A 22,206-nucleotide genomic window follows, 5' to 3' on the forward strand; every position below is an offset into this window, starting at 1 on the left:
TCAAAAAATATAGAGCAGCTAGAGAAAAGGAAGAAAGTAGAAGATTTGTCTCTTCCTATCTGGGACTAGACTGATAATCCCATGAAAGTAATTTTAGACTAAATAAAACACTAAACTTGATTAGTGGTCAGCATTAAACATATAGAACACTTGTGAACATTCAACTTCAAAAATTAATTTTAGTTCAAAGAATTTTACAGAAAAAAAAATGTAAAGTCTATTTGTTATCACATAAAAACTTAACTGTTTGTGGTTTTCTTAATAGATGTTTGTTATTGTTTCTCTCAAAAAAAATGAAAAATAAGAAGAGGAAGAGTTGAAGTAAATTTGCAGATGCCAGACAAATTATGGGAATTATAGTCCCAGAAATAGTTACTTGAGGATGACATGAAAGACAATTTTCTTATTCTCCCCAAAATTGTCCTTTGGAAATCTTGTTGAAATCATATCAGCTCTAGTAGCTATAACTCCAAGTCACATTACTGGAAGGACACCTCAGGAATCTGCCCCTTCTCATAACTATTTTCTTCTAATCTATAAAGGTACAATTACTTGTTTTAATAGCTAAACATTTAAATATTGATAATTGAAGAGCACTATGCTAGTAACAGCATCATGATTATTTATTGAGTTCCAAGCACATGTTGGGCACCATTCTGGGAGCCATGGCCATTCTCAGTAAGCTTACAAGGAAAGCATTATCAAATCCATTTTACAAATGAGGACTCTAAACTCAGCAAAGTAAACAACTTGCCCAGGGTCACATGTCGGTAGCAACAAAGCAGAATTCAATCCTATATCTGTTTTTTTTTTTTTTTGTTTTTTTTTAACCAATGCCCTTGAATACTCTGCAGTACTTTACTTGGTATTTAGAGAAGGACTTTCATCATTGAGCTATAAAAATTGTAAAGACTAACACTGGTATGACAATAAACAAATTATTTGATTAAGTGACATGAAACTGCTGATATCTGGCCATCTTTGACCACAAAAATATAAATTCCATAAGGTTCAACCTAATAAAAGTGCATTCAACCATATTTTATGTGAATGTCTGGAGCAATGGGGTGAATTTCTAAAGAGATTCCACATCCAACAGAAGAGACTCAAATATTTCATCCAGTGCACTAACTGAAGAGTGCATATTGTAGCTTTTAAAAAAAAGGAAGAAAAAATAAAAATGCATGAATTTGCAAGACAAGGAAACTAGAAAAAAAAAGTGTTGTGAAAGACTTGAAAGTTTAAGTGAACCTTATGTGTTGATTTTAGATTGACCACCAAGAACTCTATGAAATTCAAACTAATGAAACACAAGTATTAAATAAAAATGGTATAGAAACCCTATTTTCTAAGTTTTTGTTCCCAAAATTCATGTTGAAATCCTAATTCCTACAATGATGGTACTAGGAGGTGGGGTCCTTGGAGGTTATCAGAACATGGGAGCATAACCCTCATGAATGGAATAAGTGCCCATATGAGGGAGGACCAAGAGAGATCCCTCCCTATCCCTTCCACCATGCAAAGACAGTTAAAAGGTCTGACCTGTCATTCAAAATGTAGACACTTAACAGACACTAAATCTGTAGCACATTGATCTTGGACTTTCTATCCTCCAAAACTGAGAAGTTAATTTCTGTGGTTTATAAACTACCCAATTTTTAGTGGTTTTTGTAGTGGCCTAAATAGAACAGGACAATAAATTTAAATGTTTTCATCTACACGAAGGCACTAAGCAGGTTTAAAATATTCTTTGGAAAATCTTTTTTGAAAATCACAAGGCTAAATAAATGAATGATTTGGAGAACCTATGTAAATGAGGTATAAAATATCCTTGTGTCCTGCAACTGGCTATGCCATGTATTGTAGATATAAGAAAATTCTCATGAGGCATAATTTTTATCATGTAGCATGATGAGGTTGATAAAAGTAAATGTATTGAACACATTTTAAGATCATAACAGTGTGTTTTAAAATTTAATGGCATTATATTTTCTTATTCAGTCTACTAAAATATAACCAAAGTACTGCCTTATCCTAGGATGTTTTTCTAATTGCTTTTGGGTATTGTTTGTCTTCTTAAAGAGGAAGGCAACTTAAAAATAGCATGTTGTCAAAATGGTTTGAATTTCAAGAAAAAATAATCTCACACCTCTTCCTGAGAAAGAAATACTCAGTTCACAAGCATGACATTTTAGAATGCCTTTGGTACAAAATTCAGCTGTAGACATATCCACTGCTAAAAGAGTTTGCTGGTTATTTAAAATAAATAGCAGAAATCAGTTATATTCATTATTCTCTTCATATATGAGGCTTCATATTCTGGCCGAACAACTGTTTTATTGTGTTCCTCTGTTTTGCTTTATTTCTCATTAGAGCATTTTTAATAGTAACAGGGAAGGGCTGACTACAATGGTTTATCCTTCTCCCTATTGGGTGCTTTAAATGAAATTTCTTTGAAAATCTACCAGTCCATTGACCTAAGACTTATTGCTAAGAATTTAAAGATTAAAAAAATAAATAACTTTGTTCCTAAAGGAGATTCAAATTCATTAATGAGAGGAAGAAAGAGACAACCACCAATAGAAGAATCAATATATCTTTCAAATGACCTGCAAAACCTAGCTCCCTCACAGAAACTCTGCAGAGGACATCAGTACTACCCAGACAATATTCTTGCTCTCAGTGGAAGAATTCAGAATAATCAGATGGAACATAATGCCCTCACCGTCAGCCACAAGGGCCTCTTGACATACTATTTGAAATAGCAAGAATCACTCATGGGTGTTTAGCACCTTGAGAAGGACCACTGCGAAAGAGAATTAATTTTCTATATATTGAATATGATCATATTACTTCTTTGTAGGGTTAAGTGGATTCATTTATTCTCATAACAAATATTTATTGAGCACATATCATATGCAAGGCACATATCATATTCTAGGAGCTAAGAAAATATCTATGAACAAAACACAAAAAATTCTGCCCTTGTGCAGCTTACATTATACTAGGATGAAGAAAACAATAAATAGGTAAAATGTGTGATAAATAAATGGTGATAAATGTGATGGAGAAACATTAAACAGGGAAAGAAAATTAAATAAGATAATATATGTGCTGGCACAGTATAAGCATTTATACTTTTAAATTTATACTTCATACAATTAAATTTATACTTTATACATTTAAAATACTAAAGCACTTTTCTCTCTGCTAACAAATGCTCTAAAAATTATTTGCTTGCTTTCAGGATTGGGTTGGAAAAATTGCATTTTTTCTTGGAGAAGTAATAATTTTATCACACTACTTGTGAGTAGGTAAAATAATAACAATTTTCATTCATCAAATGCCCTCTTTGATCCAATAACTTCATTTCATCCTATAAAATGGATACTCTCCCTATTATATGTTTGGGAAAAATAAGACTCCAAGAACTTAAGATCACAGATTTAATAATTAAAGAACTAAGAAGCAGAGGTAGATACACCTAGCTTCAAAATCCTACTAGGCTGTTTTCATCCAGCTTATAGATAAAAAGTATCAGGAGAGAATTATTCAAGAAGGGAATCATGACTATTGCTCACAAGGCACTACCCATTCCCTGCCTAACTTCCCTACCTATAAATCTCCTGCCCACAGAATAGCAGTCTATATACATATGTGTAAATTGTTAGGTTTTAGTATTCCAAAACTCAAAATGGACACGTCTCATTCGGTATAAGCTATTGAAAAAAAATCACTTTAGATTTGGTAATGTGGCATGTTCATCTCCAGTTGAGGTTCTCTTTTATTTTTGAAAAGGAACACTTTTGTTTTCTCATCAAGTTTGTTGACAGCACTCAACTTACTTCTTGTTTGCGTATTTTAGCATATACAATATTTAGACAAGGATGGTGTTAAGATCTAAGAACCAGAGAAAAACATTGTGCCAGAGATCATAATTTCTATGATATTTTAAAAAATATCCATGATATTTTTAAAAAATTATTTAAAAAAGTAAAATTAAACATGGATTTATTCACTTTCATGACAAATAAACCAAATAATATTAACCAGAACAAAGAACAAAAGAGAAAACTCTCAAAGCAAAAAATAACTGGTGAAATATGTCTCTTCATAAGCTGATTATATCATTTTTTCCTTGGTCCTCTGCTTCTCAATCTATTCCTTTTCAGTTTAACTAGTCAAACTTCAAATGTTTAAAAATCTTATTATTAATTATTTATTTTTAAATTAGTGTCTTAATTCACCAATCTGATTCTTCATTAATCCTCAGAGCAATGACATCTGTTTTTGTGATCATTTTTATTTTTACCTCTGTTTTTATATTTGTCTCTATTCAATCAGCTGCCACTCTGAGGCATGTGTTTCCCTATAGTATTCAAGAAGCTGCATGTCACTCCCTGCCAATGCTGAAGAAATGTGCTTTGCTCTGGCTTCTTGCTGTGCTGCTTACCTTCTCATTACTGCCCCCCTTATTTTTATTTATTTTTAATTAAAAGTGAAATTTAACAATAGCACCAAGAGATTTTTTTCTTAAACTACACTTGCACACCTGTTTTCAATTTTGGATCACATTTTCTACCACATGTGGCCCTGCTACTTCAGTCATTTCCAGTTGCTACCCATATAGACTACCTACAAGGCTAACTAATGTGAGTTTTAAAGGGTCATTCCCTTTTAATTCACACAAACGTGAAAACCAGATTGAATACAGGGCAACATTTGAATTAACCATTAAAAACTAAATGCAAGTGAATTACTTCACATGGAGCATATCAGAGGAGATGCAATGTCATTTAGCTTTAGATGGGCTATTTTTATGGTAATGTAATGGGAATTAAGAGTAGCACAGAGAGGAGAGCCTTAGGAGGTGGGATTCTTGCAGGAAGAACTATGGTGGGATCAAAACTGTTCCAAAAGGTGACAGTGACAATAGGTAGGATAGAAACAAACTACAAGCACTAAGGATTAGGAAAGCTGAGAGTGGGCCAGCAAAGATAATGAGTTATTAGAAACACATTGAAATCAAAAAGTTAAAGAGAACAGAAAGTTATAGGCAACCACAGATATGCCTTAAGCTCCATCTCAGGGTATATCCAGAACAATAGAAGAATTAATCAGGATCATTAACAAGCAGAACCCAGATAACATAGTGTTAAATCTGTGACAAGCTCTCCAAGTAATGTACATGTGTGTCCCTAGGGTTGTCCTTATTTATAAAGTGTTTTGTTTTTCTCCTTAGCATATGATCTTGCACAGAGATTTGATGCTTTTGTTGATTGTTAACTACTGGTGAAATTATCTGAAATAGCTGGTTTTATGGCTTGTACAATGGCAAATGTGGTGAGCATGAGAATCGTTAAAGGACAAAGAGTAAGTGTTCTTGGGGCTTATTCCCTGCAAAAAACTCCAGACTTCCAAGCAGTGACAAGTACCCCTTATGGATTTGTCAGATTCCTGTTTATTGACATAGTCAAAAGAAGAAGAAAAGGTTACCTTTTACCCTTTTCCTGTACAACAAAAACCATCCTTCATATTAATTCTCTAACAACTCTCGAAAATCTCTGGACTAATAGAGTAAGGCAGCCACTTCTCACTGTGATATGATGGGTAAGAATGCTTCACTTACCATGGCCCAGGAGCCAGTCATTGGCATCTCATAATTATAAATGGTGGATCTGGAATTTAGAACATTAGCATAACTGAAACTGCCTTGCTGGAGAAAGATTCATTATAAATATTGACTATGATTCCCTTCTTATTTTTTTAAAAAAAGCAAACTCTTCTGTAGTAATATAAGCACAAATTATGGGTCCCCAGCCTCCTGGAGAGAGAGAATTGGGTTGAGGGAAGGACAGTACTAAAAAAATACCCAGAATAAATATGCTATGTAATTTAAATGAGAGTTAAACAAAGAAGGTGATGATAAAAGTAATCAAATAGTAAACAAAGGGCAAGAAAATTAATATAAACATTGAACCAATACATGGTTAATTAGCTTGCTTGGCAAAGAAGATTTGATTTCTCCCCTGAAAGCAATAGTGGTGACAAATAAGCCTGATCAACCAAATATCTTCAGGTATAATGTAATATGTCCCCCTCTGGCTATAAAAGAAATGTCATTGGATCACTGTGCACACTGCTGAATTACCAAGGGGCAAGGATGCAGGTGGTATTTTGCTCTGGGTTGTTTTAACAATGATGGTCCCTTATATTTTAAGCTCCACAATTTCTGTTTGAATATTTCCAGATCTGGGAGTTGAGGAAGCCTCAAACTCAAAATACATACAGGACTCAGGCAATAGGGGATGCAAAAGGACCATATAGAACAAGCCACATAATTTACAGAGTCCTGTGTAAAATGAAAATGCAGAGCCTCTTATTCAAAAATTATTAAGAATTTAAAGATGGTAACAGCAAAGCATTAAACCACACATAAATGCTTGTAGGTGTAGAGCCCTATGCAACTACACAGGTAGCACATCCATGAAGCCTCCCTGCCCTAGACCCATACAAAACAAGCTCTAGGTCTGGTTCAGTTCATGCATTAGCCAGTTTGAGATCATGTTCTAAAGTTCCATACTCTCTCCTTTGTTTCCTTTATGGCTCAAGTACATAGTACATAGCAAGAGGGCTGGAAGAGTTTAGAAACTTTCCCTTGTCCCCTTTGTGGCACAAGCACATAGCAAGATGGCTGAAGGAGTCTAGAAAATGCCTTATGGCTGAAGAGCAAAGAAAAACATAGCTGGTGGCTTACAAGGGAAACAAGTCTCTCCTTTATCATCACCAAGTATTAAAACCAACTCAAGGATTCCGATAGTAACAGGTATGTACTAACAGGTATATACTAACAGAGGAAAAAATCTTCTGCCTTATTAATTCAAAATACCTGAAAGTCTGTTAGTATGGACAAAGTCCTATAAAAATGTGATGTTTCTTTGAAAAGCCTTCTCACTCACAAGCTGTCTACAAAGCTGGGTATTTGCAATTGCCATCAAAGAAGGAGGAATAACCAATCTGCAAGTGATTTTTTTTCCCTACATGGGCATACCAAGCTGAACATACTCTATCTGTATGAATATGTACCTTAAAAAGTCATGTAAATACATCATAGTACATTAGTTAAAATGATTATTTAAAGAGTGGTTCCCATTTGAAGTGATGTTTATAAGGTATGCTAGGATAAATGCACAGGTTAGATGGACCTTGTGTGGTACACACTTTTACTAGCATGTTAGCTAGAATGCTTGATTTAGAGGGCTCTCTAGGAAAGTAGCTTTTAAAAAGGTGAGAAATGGCTTTCATTAAAATTTTCTAAATTTCTCCTTAATTGTCTGTAACATGCATTTCATCTTATTACATATCAGTTTTGTCAAGTGAGACAGACATACACTTTTTGAATGATTGCAATTATATTTCTCAAAATAGCTTAAACAAAAAAAATCACTAATTGCCATATTGGCCATATCTACACCCAGTAAGCTTCTAACCCAACTCAAGCAGGAATAAAATTTATTATTCAACACAGCAAAAACCATATAGAACCATATATGTATATGCACCTCTACATATTTGTGGAGATAATGGATTTATCTACTAGCACATGGAATAGAAGTGAATAGAAATACATTGCAGAATCACACAGGAAAATATTCTAATACAGATTTATTTGTTTATTTTTGTCCCTCCCTACAGAATGTAGTTGGGGAAAGGATTTGTATATGTCATATGTATTGCTGTGTTCCTTAACAATGCCTGGACATAGAATACTCCATATTTGTTGAATTGAATCATAGAATTTAAAAAATGACTTTCACTGATTCTAGGATTGGAAATAGAAGGGCATCAGAGATATGTAGTAGAATCACCAACTTCCCTAAATTCCATTATTTTATTCCCTAATTGGTACCTAATTCCTACAGTCACTGTGCCTGGAAGCTCTCTTGCTTTCTGTCAGTCTCTCATTCTTGTACCTCATGCAGGCATGAGCTTTAGCCTCCTTGGGACATGCTAGGATAGAGGTTAACTTCTTCCCAGAACTTACAAGAGGCTAATAAGCCCTGTGGAATAATATTTCTAAGTATTCACCATTCTGAAATCAATATCAATGTGCTGTCAGTATGTGCATTAACCCCACACTCAAACAAAGAACTGCAGAACTGCCCTTAGAGCCCAGTAATGACACTGGGTGTGGATAGCTGGGGATGGGCAAGATGATGCAGAGATGACTGTATCATCTATCCTCAAACACAAGACTTCCAGGATGTTGCACAAGACTGTCATTCCTGTACTTGGTCAGAAGACAGCTTTTGGTTTCAGCCACTAACACATTCAGAAAAAAAAAGAAGTCTCTTTTTATGTTTTTTACTTAAGAGATAGATTCAGATCACACCTTCACACCTTCCATGCTGTGAGAGAAGTTTGTTTCTCTTCCTTGCCTGGTATTGCCAGAGAATGCAAATGTCTTAAAGTTAGCAGAGCCACTACATATGTAGCTGATAGAACAGGAACAACAAACTTGAATCATTAATGACTCAGGTCTAAGACATGCTTTTTAGTGACACTCCATCACGCCCACACTCATTTATGTAGCTTTTTCCACATACAGGTCCTGCTAAAAAGATATGTCAAGAAAGAGTCATGGCAAAAGGTCTGTGCATTGATTCTGCATTACTTAAATCTCTAGGATAAGAGTAAATATTCACATTTGACCAAGATTCACACTCATCCTTACAGTAAAATAGATCTTCATGTAGTAAATGAGATTTTGTTCTACATGTGAAATCTGATTTTCCAATTAGAATGAGGAAGGGTGGGGTATATATAATACAGTGTTGATGACTAATCTGTATGGTATGTACAGTTAAGATGTCATAAAACTGGGATGACTGTGAGTAAGCATGTGGGATGCAGAGCCAGATTACATTGGTTTAGAATCCTGACCCAATCACTTATTAACTATGTGACTTTAGCCAAGTTCATAACCTAAGAATCCGTTTCTGCAAAATGTAAATAATAGAACCTAATCCTATAAAGTAAGATTATTACTCTGTACGTCATAATGTCATTATAAGGACTAAATAAGATACATACAGGGCTGGGGTTGTGGCTCATCAGTAAAGCACTTGCCTAGCATGTGCGAAGCCCTGGGTTCAAGGACAGCACCACATAAAAATAAATAAATAAATTATTGTGTCCAACTACAACTAAAAAATAAATATTAAAAAAAGATACATACAAAGCTTAGTCCCATAACCGATACATAATAATAACTGAATAAACGATAGCTGTGGTTGGTTAATATGATTATTAATTTTATCATTTCTACCATGGCCTAGCTATCAGCAAAGAATTAACTTCTTTGAAAATTAACTTCTTTGAAACTTTGTAATTCAGTATGAAAACCATAGCTGTAAGTATGGTGTAAATTAGCTTCTTGTAAGGTTTACATGATCTATACAATAAATACAGTCTTATTTTTCAGTTTTTACTATGAAACAAAATTCTCTAAATTCTAGAAAATTTCAGTGAGACACCAATAAAGGCAACCAGAGAAATCTCTCCCCTTACTCAAATGGGTGCATACGTGTACACACACACACACACACACACACAGCATCTACCCCTTGGGGATATATTAAAACTACAGCAACTGAAATAGACTTAGCCAGTAATTAAGACACACAGCTAATCAGAGAACAGCACAGGCTGTAAGAAGAAACAGAAGACCTGGATGACAGCTCTCATTACCAGGGCTTTGTTCTCCTAGAGCAAAAGAACACATAAGCATAAAGTTGAAGAACTATTAACTGTATTTTGAATACTTGTGGGGGTTAGGAGAATCATGGGCTTGTCTGAACTGGGAGGATATTCCACTAGATAACTGCGTCAGCCCACACCCACCCTCAAAGCATGACTTCACTTTTTCTAACACTGCCCTAAAGAAATCTGGCCTCTGTGACTTCCAGTAATTGTATAAATCACCGATGATGAAGCAACTGAGAGTACTGTTAGACAAAAGAGACAAGAATTAAACAAATAGAAAACTCATTAAAATTCTGCCTTTGGTTATTTTTTACTCCTAGCAATTCATGTTACCAAACAAGTCTTTCTTCATTGCTTTTCATTGGAAGTAATACTTTAGAAGAATTCTAATGGGCAAGGAGTGATTTTCTCCAGACTTGTAATCCAGTCACTAGATATACTTTCCCTTCCCCCATCACCATCTAACACTCCTCCCTGTCACCTTAGAGCTGCCGACTTAGCTGTGTTCACACCCAGCAGTCCCAACAGAGCTTTCTGTTCACATTATGCGACATAAAACGGCAGGCAGTGATCAATTCATACTCCTAAGTGCTTGCGATAAAGCCAGGCTGAGCTGACCTCTCCTATCTCACATAGCTGCATGTCGGCCATATAAGCTTAAAAAAACAGAGTAGCATGTGTGTGATGTGGTATAAACAAACTAATTAAAATCTGAGCTCTTTCACTCAGGCTAGTGCCTAATGGGACCAATATGCTCAACTCTTGAGAAAAAAAAAAAAAAAACAACCTCCAAGCTGGCTAGAGGTATTGCTTTTCCTGCTTCCTGTGATATATTTGTTTTAGGCTCAATAAATAGGCTAAAAGAAAAGGAACTCAAGGGTTGCCATTCTTTCCTGTGAGACTTTTCAAATAAATACTGTCAACTCGGCAGCACAGAATCACAAGACCACTCCCTGATTCTAAGTGGACATATTGATCAATTGAACTGACATGTGCCTCCTCCTTTCTCTCCCCAGTAGCAATCATTTGCACTAGGGAAATCCATTTCATTTCCCAAAACAAAAGGCAACACATTACACCTTACTGACAGTGTTAGGCTCTATTTTTTAGGGGAAAAAATGATGCAAATGATGATGATGATGATGAAGATACCTAAAGACTGAGCTAAGAGTTGAGATGAAAAAGATACATAACATGTTTATCTAGAGTTTCAGAATTGAGTCAGGGTTATGATTGAGTCCAAGGATCTAAACACCTTGCAATCACTGAGGATTCTAATATTTATTCATCATACCAAATTTTGGTTAAAGTTAAGCAAGAGATAGCAACACCACTGTCACTTCCAGAGGCTCTCTCAGGGTTACCGTTGACTGCAACTGCCGCAGAGAAGAGACTTGTTCCTTTCTCAGTTACAAGTCAGCCTGAAAAGAACTCCAGCTATTTTAGAGACTAGCTAGAGACAGAAAAATATTGTGGCAGTCTTTCAACTAACTATGGAGGTCGTGAATTGAAGAACCACCACATAAATCAAAAGGCTTAAATAATTCCATTTTGTTTAAGTCTTTATGCTTTTAATAAATTCTTTCCAGAATATGCAAGAAATTCCCTTTCACATCAGGGTATCAAATGCTTATTCAGCATTCGTTCCTTACCATGAAGAAACTGAAACCCAACCGAGGTAAATACTGAATTCCATACTAAAAATCAATAACTATTTCATTAATCACAAGAACAAACAGGGGACCAATTAGCTCTGCACCATAAAAAAAGAAATATATATCCTTACAATGTTTAAATACTGTAAACTACTCATTTTAGAGCTTATCCATGGCTTTTCAATAGAAAATCATCATGTTTATAAAAAAATTCTATAAGAACACTAAAAATAACATACAGAGATGGAGCAAGAATAATTCTTTATATTTTGATTCTTGTGTGACTCTTACAGGCCTTTGTCTTAACCCGGCAGCCTGAAAAACAGATTTAGGCAAAACAACCCTTCTTTCCCCAGTCCATTTTAAGCAGAAAACATCCCCCAATCTCTGCCTTAGCAGACACCGACTAGCCAACAAAACAGCCGTGCAATTAAGGTCCAGACATTTAACACTCACCATCTCCTGCTCCCACCGTCTTCTTTTGATGTTTATGGCACATCTGTAGGATGCAATACTAGGAGATGCCTTGTTTGACCTGCTGCATGATGCTGTGACATCAGTTCAGATGATGCAGCTCATTATGGGAAAGACTGCTGTTGCTATGGCAACTGGGATGTGCTAGGAATCCTTGCTGCATTTCCAGTGGAGCCTCAGACAATACGGAAGCCCTGTAGAAACAGACAATATGCAAAATTTAGACCAAAGGAAGAGGATTCCTCATTGGACTAAAATTCATAAGTTTAATAGGGATTTCCCTAAAAGCACTTTGGAAAAAATTAAAATTACCTCCCCTTTGTTGTTATACATTTAGAAAAAAGATGAGAGAGGAATATAGATTTAGTATACAGCAAATAAAAATTCAAATGCATAATGATTCTCTATAAGAAAATTTGATCAAAAAATTACAAGATAATTTTTCCTCTCTGAATAGTAGCATTATGATAACTTTTTAACAATTACTAAAAAGATTTTTTGCTTCTGTCAAAGACCAAAAGAAAAAAGCAGAGAGAAGAAAAATACTTAAAAACCAAATATAAATAGCTGACCAAGTATTTCTACTTCTAAAGTAAACAGACTTTAATTCTCAAAACACAGGCAAACTATTGGCCAACTAAGTCTGCCCCCTGGACACCAACCTACAGAACATCCTTATGTATAGTTACTCAGCACTCATCTAAACCTAAACGCTGAACAGCAGTGCAAGGAGGTTTGGATTCTGGGAGTGGGGGGGGGGGGTACCACAGCACCCTCAATTTCTAGGGGCTATTCCTTTGACCTACAAAGAACTCTTCCTACTCATGGCCAAAATGCAAGAATCCTTTCTGGAACTAAATCTGTTGGTTGGAACAAGTGGCAGACCTGCTAGAAATGTCCTAAATCATTGGCATTCCAAATATTGAAGTCTGTTTTTTTTTTCTTTGAGGCAATAAGACAGCCTACCACATAGATTATTCACACCCCTCCCCCATAGAAGCTGGAACTGTGTGAAAGCCACATTTCACTAAGACACAGTGCATTATTTCTCCAGTTGGTAAAAGAAAAGCAAACATTTTTTTTTCCAGTCCTGAGCAGAAATAAACATCATATGGCAACAACTGGAGAAAGGAGACTTGGACAGAGCAGACCATCTCTTGCATATTTAATACTTGCAGGCCACTGGTAAAGACAGAATCAAGTTGACCTATATCCACTCTATATTCACAACTCTGAGGAAAAACAACATTCTAAAATCCCAAAATATAATGAAACAATTATGCTATAATACTTGAAATTTTAAACAGAACTGTAGATCAACAGCATGGAGGGGGGTGTGGAGTACAGAAGAAATTCAGGCAGTGTCTCTGTAAATAAGAGCTGATAAAATGCCTGAGAGGTGCCAAGATCCTAGCAGGGTGCACCATCAGCCTTGCTTAGAGCAACCATGCTCTGCGTGGGAAGCCAGGATTGATCTTGCCTCACCTAATGAAGAACTAGGAGACCAAGAGAAAGAAGTGAGCAGCCTGCTCAAGCCACCTATGCTCTCAACAGCAAGACAGAGCCTGACTCCCTGCTTTTATCTCAGATCACATGCCACACACACCAAGGAAGATTAAGAGGAGCCACTCCAGTGCAAAGAGCACTGACCTGGGATTCAGTAAATCCACACATGATGCTAGTTCCTCCAAAAGCATCTTATGACTTTGGGCCAATCAATAAACCTCTCTGGGCCTCAGGAGTTTCATCTACAGAGATGAAAAATTTACCCTGAATGGTTTTCAGGGGTTCTATTAGTAGCAGAACTTTTTCTTTTAATGATCATACAGATCAAAGCTGAACTGCCATGGATATAAGAAGGCCAGAGCCAAGATTGGTGGACCCTTTTCACTCCCACTCCCTAAGCTTGTCTGCTATAAACTGGCCCCTACCAGTATCTATGAAGAACACATCAGCCTCTGGAGAAGATGGAGTAAAAGCCATTTAGAACAAGATTAGACTTTCCAGAACTAAAATCCCATGATTCTATAGAGAAGAAAGGGCAGATTGGGACCAGGTGTTTCACGTTTGAATATGGCTTCACAGGATGAGAAGAATCTTGTTAGTCCCCTTTGCCAGCATCAAGTAATTTATTTGGTGGGGAAGAATAGATAGCTCATCAAATCTGAGACCAGGTCAGACTTTTAACAACCTGAACTAGATGAATAGCTGGCCCACAGATTAGCCTGAATTGGCTTTTTTTTTTTTTAAGCCCTTTTTAGCAGACGGAAGTCATGAGTGTTTCCTTGCTTTGTGAATGGGTGTTTGGTGGTTCACTTTGTACTTCCCAATGGCCTTTCTGCTCCTACAATCCCAGCTCCAGGGGTTTTTTAGGATTGCATTCAATAATGTATATAATAATATTTGATAAGCCACAAGCATCATAAAAATGACAGACCTTGCTAGTATCATCATTAACAGCACACTAACTTTATTAGTGAAGGCTCTTTAGTCCTCAGAATCTGGACTATGGGATAAAAACAAGGAAATCACCTTCAAAGTCTACATAGTTACAGAAGGGAGCCTACCACTCAACTTTCTCTTCATGTGAAGTCAGAAAAAGGTAACTGGTGGGGAATCCTCCCAGAGGACAATGCTAGAACCACAGGTAACTGTGAACAGATGAGTTTCTCCTGGAGAACAGAATCAAGGTAAGATCAGTAAATCCAAGCAGGGAGCTTCATGCCTGAGTGACTCAAAGGATTTCATAATCGATGTGAGAAATCCTTAAAAATAATTTAAAATGGAATATAGACAGCTGACCAAATGACTCTCAACCTAATAAACAGGCTTTAAATAAATAGGCTTTAAAACCCATGAGACATATGTCTCCCAATCTCCTCAATGGAGATAATTCTTTTTTTAATACCATCAAAAAATCCTGGACTTAAGCTAAATGTAGAGACTAAATATCATATTAAGTAGCTCATTTAGTATGTATGTTCTTTGAAGAGGGAAAGGGAGCAAAGAGACATTGGAGGTCAGCAGGATAACTTATGGAGAGTACCAGGAGTGTTCAACAAGCCCCATTTCTCTGGCTCCTAGGCACACTTAGAAGTTATTTTTACCAATGGAATGGGAGTAGATCTGAAGTAATTTTCAAAGACAGTCAAGAGCAAGTATGCCTTCTTATTTCCCTCTGCTGTTAGCTGTATGCAAGAATCCAGTGGAAATCTGAAGCCCTGAAATGGACCCAACTTTGAATACAGCCTGGGTCCCTAAATGACTATATGGGGCGGAGTCATTTTCTCCAAACCATCTACTAACACACACTGAGCTATAATACGTGAGAAATAAACCTTTATTATCTTAAGATATTGGGATTTGGGGCTAGTTTATTATGGATAAATAGTCTGTTTATAGATAAAGTGACTAGAATTTAATATAACAAAAATATTTAATAAAACATTAAACACTATTTAATAAAATATATTATTTATTAGTTATTAAATATATAATATAAATATATTAGTTATTAATAATACTAAACTTAATGTTAAATTTGTTATATATTATGTTATATATTTATTAACTGATAATGTTAAAAACAGGTTTCTCTCAGGATTTTAAGTTTGAGGCCAGCCTTGGTAATTTAGCAAGACCCTAAACCCAAAACAAAAATAAAAAGGGCTGGACATATAACTCAATGATAAAGCACTCCTATATTCAATCCCCAGTACTGAAAAAAAAGGGGGGGTGTATCCTTTATTGCAGACTTTCTCAGAAACTATAATCTTCTGATATGTACTAAGACTCCTTCATAGGAAGAAATATGGTACACAAGTGCTTTCTTAATTTATTTAACCCTAGAATCCTTTTTTTTTTTTTTTTTTTTTGTGGACTAAAGTTCCATCAGCCATTGAACCACAGCATAAGAAACTTGACAATGAACACAATGGGTTAGAAATCCCCTGGGTTCCCAATTTAGCCTGGGGGGCTACAGAAAAGGGAAAAAATTAAACTTATCTCCATTACAATTCAGTTGGCCTCCAATTATTCTCTGCCATACAGAACTGACAACACAGAACTTTCATGTTACCATGGGTAACTACATTTATACAAATGTTTCCCCCAACCATTTATTTTCCCTAATTTATAAGTAAGAGTTACATCACAGTTTCTCATGATTTCAGAAGCAAACGAGTTTTGTTTTCCAAATCAGTAGCTCATAATGTAAAAGTATTTATATTTTAGGATCTTAAAAAATCTTAAAGCCATTCCTGAAAATGCATCAGGTCCATGTATATATATTAGATGTAGATGGACACAATGCCTTTATTTTATTTACTTATTTTTATGTGGTGCTGAGAATCAAACCCAGGGCCTCACCCATGCTAGGCGAGTGCTCTACCGCTGAGCCACAGTCCTAGCCCCAGGTCTACATTTCTTAATAAATGATTTCATAGGTAAGCCCCAAAATTACCCTGACTAAATAATTTTATTAGTCAGATTTTGAAATCTGAGCAGATGTTATTGATTACAGGTGACCATCTATATAATCGTTTTAGGGACTCTGACTATCCTGGGATTTCACCTTATACTACAACCTTACCATCTTTGGAATTAATTGAGCAATTAGGGAAAGAAGATAAGAGATAACACAGGGAAGAGTTTTATGGACGTACTAGTCATTTTACCCACACTCCACTGGTTAGAATTCAAGCAAATGGCCTTACCTACTGTAAGCGGCTGGGAAACAAAGTCTATCTTTGTTTTCTCCAGGGAGAAAAGGAAACAAGCATAATGCACAGTTCTTTAGTCTCTGCTACATCATAAGATCAGGAATCTTATCCTTGTTTTAGGCTGTAATTTATATATGTGTCTGCAGTACCTTCAGTGGGTCTAAAGCTCAACTAAACATTTAGGGGCACAAGACTATTTTAGTCAACATTTGACAGCAGCCTACTCAGTTTGCCAGCAGAGCAGCATCAGTTATGCCTCTTATTAAGCATTCTTGCAGCAATCTATGCAACAATCCAGTGTCCATGAACTATTATATCTGGCCTCTAGGTGACAGCTGAAGAACAATGAGACAAGAACACACTAGGCAAAGTCAAGAGTGCCCAGCCTTTAAAACCTCATTCCTTACAAAGAGACAATATCTTTGTAACAACTCCACAGGATCCTCAGGAGAGACATGCCCAATTATAAGAGTCACTGAAATCAGAGAAGACCAACACCATGACTTCCTTTTAGGATTCATAGTTATGTTAATCCAACTACTAGGGAAGGCTTATACCTCATCACCTACTTCAGATGTAGCCAGGGAATACAGTGGATGGTCCAGTGTTATGACAGAATAGACAAGCCACCCCCTTGGAAGAGCAGAGTTAGAACCAGTCCAGGTAGTAATTCCCCTGTTCTAACGTAGGCATTTTTACTAACCATGGGTCATTTTTATCCTAAGCAATGCTGCCTAGCAACATAGTTGACATTTTACTACTTTCAGGTTTCCAGAAAAACAAAGCTATAGAGTTAACCAAAGGTCAAATTCTCATGCAGAAGGAGAAAGGATTAAACGAATCCTCTACCAAAAGTACCCAATTCTGGCTTTAAAACTAACCTTCATTCACAAAATAAACAAGTATTCAGACACTTTACCACAAACCTATATGGTCATAAGTCTATTCTAATTGAGGATGCTGCTTCAATCAGTATATTTTATATACTACCTGAGAATATCTAGAGGCCAAAAATATTTGGACACTAAACTACAGTGGACATTTGTGTTTCTTATAATTGTAGAATGTTCTACATCCCTTCTGCTTTCCATCAGTAACCATGCAAAAGCAGAAATTGTTTCCTAAAGATTTTTTAATCATTGACAACCAGAATAGAACTTGAAGCAATAGGATAAAAACTCAGTTATCACTGTTATCTGATGCTTAGATTTATTATTTCCTCTTAGACATTACTTCTTTCACATTCTAATTTATGATGCTTTGGGTGAAAATCCAATCAAGATAATAGAGTATGTGACCCAGTCTTGGGCCAATCAGTTTATTGCATTTCCTGATTCACAGAAGTTCATTCAAAGATGGGTATGGGATCCCATTGAGCCAATACGATGAAATGAGGTATTTTATTGGATATCAATTTTGGCGACTAGTTTTAAATGTGAAAGGACATCAAATCTAAAGCTGTGTACCTATTTTGCACCATGAAAACCATCTAAGAATCAAGCCACACATGAAGGACAGCAGAGCAGAATTGAGGGATAAGAAACAGTTTTAGTGACACTACTTGAACCAGAAATCAGTGTAGTCTAGCTTTATCAGTTATGAGCCAAACAGTCCCCATTTCTGCTTAAGCCAGTATGGGCTGAGGTTTCAGTCATAGTAAACAGAAACCTGATTCACAAGGCCATCTGAGAAACTGCTTAATATATCCATAGGCATTATTATCATGTTTCCTGGGGAAGGAGAAAGGAAAACTCAGGACCCTGAGCAATTCACAAGCCTTAGAGATAAGACCCCTTTCAAAGGACTGGTATTAGGACCAGAAGAGGCAAGAACTCTTCCCAAGGGAGATGCAAGGCATTATCCATCTTTTCTCCTGGACATTCCTAAATTTGTAAAGTGAACATCTGCCTCAGTTAGAGTAAGCTCCATTTCTTTGTCATCTTTCAGGTAAAATTTTCATCAGTAAAATCCAAAAAGTCTCAACAAGTCCAGGAAGAGCATATACTTCCTGAATGAACACTAGATTTGCAGGCTGAGGGGCCCTTGGGTGATTTTTGCCCACGAAACATGCTCTAACAAGTTCAGAGATTTCCTGGTCATCCTTCTGAAATTGAAATTGTTCTGTTACCTGACTTTATGGAGCCAGCGTTATCTGCTGCTTTGTTTTGATTCAAACACATTCAACAGGGAGCCAAATGGCTTGAATGTTCTAATGGAAGCAAACAAAACTGCTTCATATAGGGCAAGGAACAACACATGAAGCAAAGGTTAGATGCTATTTAAACTATGCACTGGTATTTCTGGGCTTTCCTGTTTTACCATTTGATTTTTTCATATGTCTTAATCTTGACTATTCACACAGGGCATACAACCTTTTTTTTTTTTTTTTTTGATGTCTGCTGCTTTATTTTATTTTTAATACCTCTATTTTTTTTTATTTTTATGTGGTGCTGAGGATTGAACCCAGTGCCTCACACATGCTAGGCAAGCACTCTACCACTGAGCTACAACCACAGGCCAGTATACAACTTTTGATTTCTCCATAACCTTTAGTACATTTCTAGGCATAAGTAATTTTAAAATAAGTTTTTCTTAATTCTTAATTTCTTTTTTTAAAGAAAAGTACCATTATTTCTATTCCAGGCAAAGACAAATTTACTAGCAGTTTTTTTCTTTATCACCCCAGGGTTTGAAATATTAAAAAGATTTCTTAAGGCTTACATGTGTAAATTTTTATCCCTTTCTTTGCTGCCTAAAATACTAAAAAGTAATTCGCTTCAAAAAAGATCTGACCTTAAATGACAAAGGAAATCAGCAAGAAAACATACTGTGTCATCAGAGTCTCCATTGGCAGGAGATGATAGAAATGGTGATCATGGTTACTGTTTTTAAGTTATTTACATCAGAGTTTTGTAACACAGGATTTTTCAGCCCACATGGTCTTTAATCTAAACTCCATCTCTTACCTGAGAAGAATTATTAATGAACTAGTCAACTCTTGTTTATAAATATTCTTCCAGTATGAACATAATATAAAATGGGGATTTCTAAGATAACTTGGAAGAAGTTAAAGTTGTTCCTTCTTCTGTGGAAAAGAAATTATATCATACCTTCATAGGTAAAATTTGTTCAGTTAACTAATACATTAAATGATTCATTCATTATAAGGAAGTCACATGCAGCTCTCATAAAAGAGGCTTGTTTCAGGGTAGAAACATTTTCTTCAATGAATAATCCAATAATGCACTCTTAAAAAAGAGTGTCATATGCCATTGACAAAAATGTTTTTACATTCACTAGGGTACCATGAAACAAACAAGAGAATTGAAATCCTATGTCCTAGCTGAGCCTTATGTTCTACTACCCGGGTGTGTATCTGTCATGAAAACAACTTGAAGCTTCTCCAAGGAAAGAATTTTATCAGGGCCGAGGCTAGGGCTCAGCGATAGTGCACTTGCCTGGCATGTGTGAAGCACTGGGTTTGATTCTCAGCACTGCATATAAATAAAGGTCTATTAACAATAAAAAATAAAATACTAGGGGCTGGGGATGTGGCTCAAGCGGTGGCGCGCTCGCCTGGCATGCGTGCGGCCCGGGTTCGATCCTCAGCACCACATACCAACAGGGATGTTGTGTCCGCCGAGAACTAAAAAATAAATATTAAAAATTCTCTCACTCTCTCTCCTCTCTCACTCTCTCTTTAAAATAAAATAAAATAAAATAAAATACTAAAAAAAAAGAATTTTATCTTCTAGAGCAGAGAACAAAATAGGTGTGTAACAAATACTTGTTGGGTACCTTGCTTATTAGTAAATGCTACTTTACCTGAGTTTGTCAAACTCAAAAGACTTAATCCTTCCCATTCTCCAACCCTACTCAGCCAAACACATGTAATCAAAAACATCAAATTACCAAACATGAATATATGTGCATATAAATACACAGAGAGAAAGTTTTAAAACTAGATGAGAATGAATGTTTCACATAACACTTTTCTTTCCCTCTTACTTTGGTAATGATAACATTTGACTCTTAAATTGCTAATTTACTAATAGAGTTAACATTCTATCATTTACTTTTATCAATTAAAAACATTTCACAATAATATAAAATAATACTTCATAGAATTCTTTTGAAAAGGATAACACAGACACAAACTTAGAAGTAAACATAAATTATCATATGTATAAATGTTACAAAAAGAAGATATGCATTGAAATATGGCAAAAAGAACAAAATCAGGTAATAAAACTGTTATTTTTACCCAATTCTATGTTTATAGTGCTTATGCAGCTCTTGTATGGAATTTGGCCAGAGAGAACCTTTTTCCTAACCAAGATTAAAGGACACTCCAGAGCCTGTTTTATTGGCACACTGGCCCAGGGCTTAACATCTTAAAACACCCAAGAAGTATGGCCTAACTTTAGAGTAAACACTGTGGCTGGTCAACGCTATAATAATGTGTGGTTCAGGTTTTAAATTGTTAGTGGTATGCTGTACAATACCACTAATCTACTACAACAATTAAAACAGAAGGAAAAAACGTGACCCAAAGGTGAAAATGAGCCAATACTGTTTTTATATGTAGGATTTCAAGTGTTGGTTTTTAAGCAGGCAAACATCAATGCCTATCCCACCCCAGGCAAGGGGACAATCTGAGCCTGAGTGAAATGCTGCTTCTGAGGTTGTGTAAGGTTCCCATGCACTGAAAGATTTGAGAGTCAGCTTTGGAGTCCTCTTCTTCAAAAGAAGCCAGCCTTATGGGCAACTAGTGGTGGGATTTAAGGAGAAACCAAGTCCTTCCCTCTGTTATTTCCCTCACAAATCTGATCTGATTCCTAAATTAACTTAGAATTCAATCCACTCAGTTGGAAGCTAATGAATATTTTTTTGGAGGAAAGGATAACTGCCAGCCATCCACAACCACTGATAACTACAAAGCAGTGCAGCTGTGGGAAAGGCACTAACTAGACAAGTGGAAAGATAATCAGGTCCAACGCTAACTAGCCATAGGAAACTAAAAAATCTGAATGACTTGCCAGTTTCCTATGGCTAGTTAGTGTTGGACCTGATTAATCTCTAAGTTGGTCTATTTTCCTCATTTTTTAGTTTATCTATAAGTTATCTTAAATATATACTCTCATCTTAAATTACTAAAGAAGCATGTATACAGAATCAGTAGAAGAACAAGGCATTCAAATATTTTAATCAAATGTGAGTTGCTTTTTGAGAAATGAAGAAAGAACAAATGAGATAAAAATTCTAATAATTATTATTATAGTAGTAACTATACAACAGGCACTTTCCGGGTATTATTAATTCATTTAATCCTTATGTAATCCTAGGAGAAAAATATTGATCCTCATTTTGCAGATAAGAAACAGAGCTTCTAGAGTTGCCAAGAATTTACTGCTATTAAACAGCAGAATCAGGATTTGAACCCAACCATGAGCCAACAGAGCCTATTCTCTAAACCTCCAAGATAATGCATAATCCCCAAAATGCATTTACCTCTAGAACACAGATCCTTCTTTATTAACACACCAATCCAGTCCTCACTACCTTTATTCCCCAGCAATGATCCAGAATTT

The 22,206-nt window shown here is 35.9% G+C and overlaps 1 protein-coding gene across 2 annotated transcripts in view; it reads right to left on the reverse strand.

The window, feature by feature from the left end:
• AKAP6 (A-kinase anchoring protein 6) overlaps window positions 1-22,206 on the reverse strand; it is a 532,388-nt gene that overhangs the window by 507,466 nt on the left and 2,716 nt on the right. For both annotated transcript variants that reach the window (XM_081290017.1, XM_081290018.1), the window contains exon 2: window positions 11,877-12,088. The gene's annotated coding sequence lies outside the window, so the exon portion shown is untranslated. The remainder of the gene's footprint in view (window positions 1-11,876; window positions 12,089-22,206) is intronic.

The sequence above is a fragment of the Spermophilus citellus genome (assembly GCF_964194105.1).
Source record: "Spermophilus citellus genome assembly, chromosome: 4".
In the NCBI taxonomy this organism is placed as follows: Eukaryota; Metazoa; Chordata; class Mammalia; order Rodentia; family Sciuridae; genus Spermophilus; species Spermophilus citellus.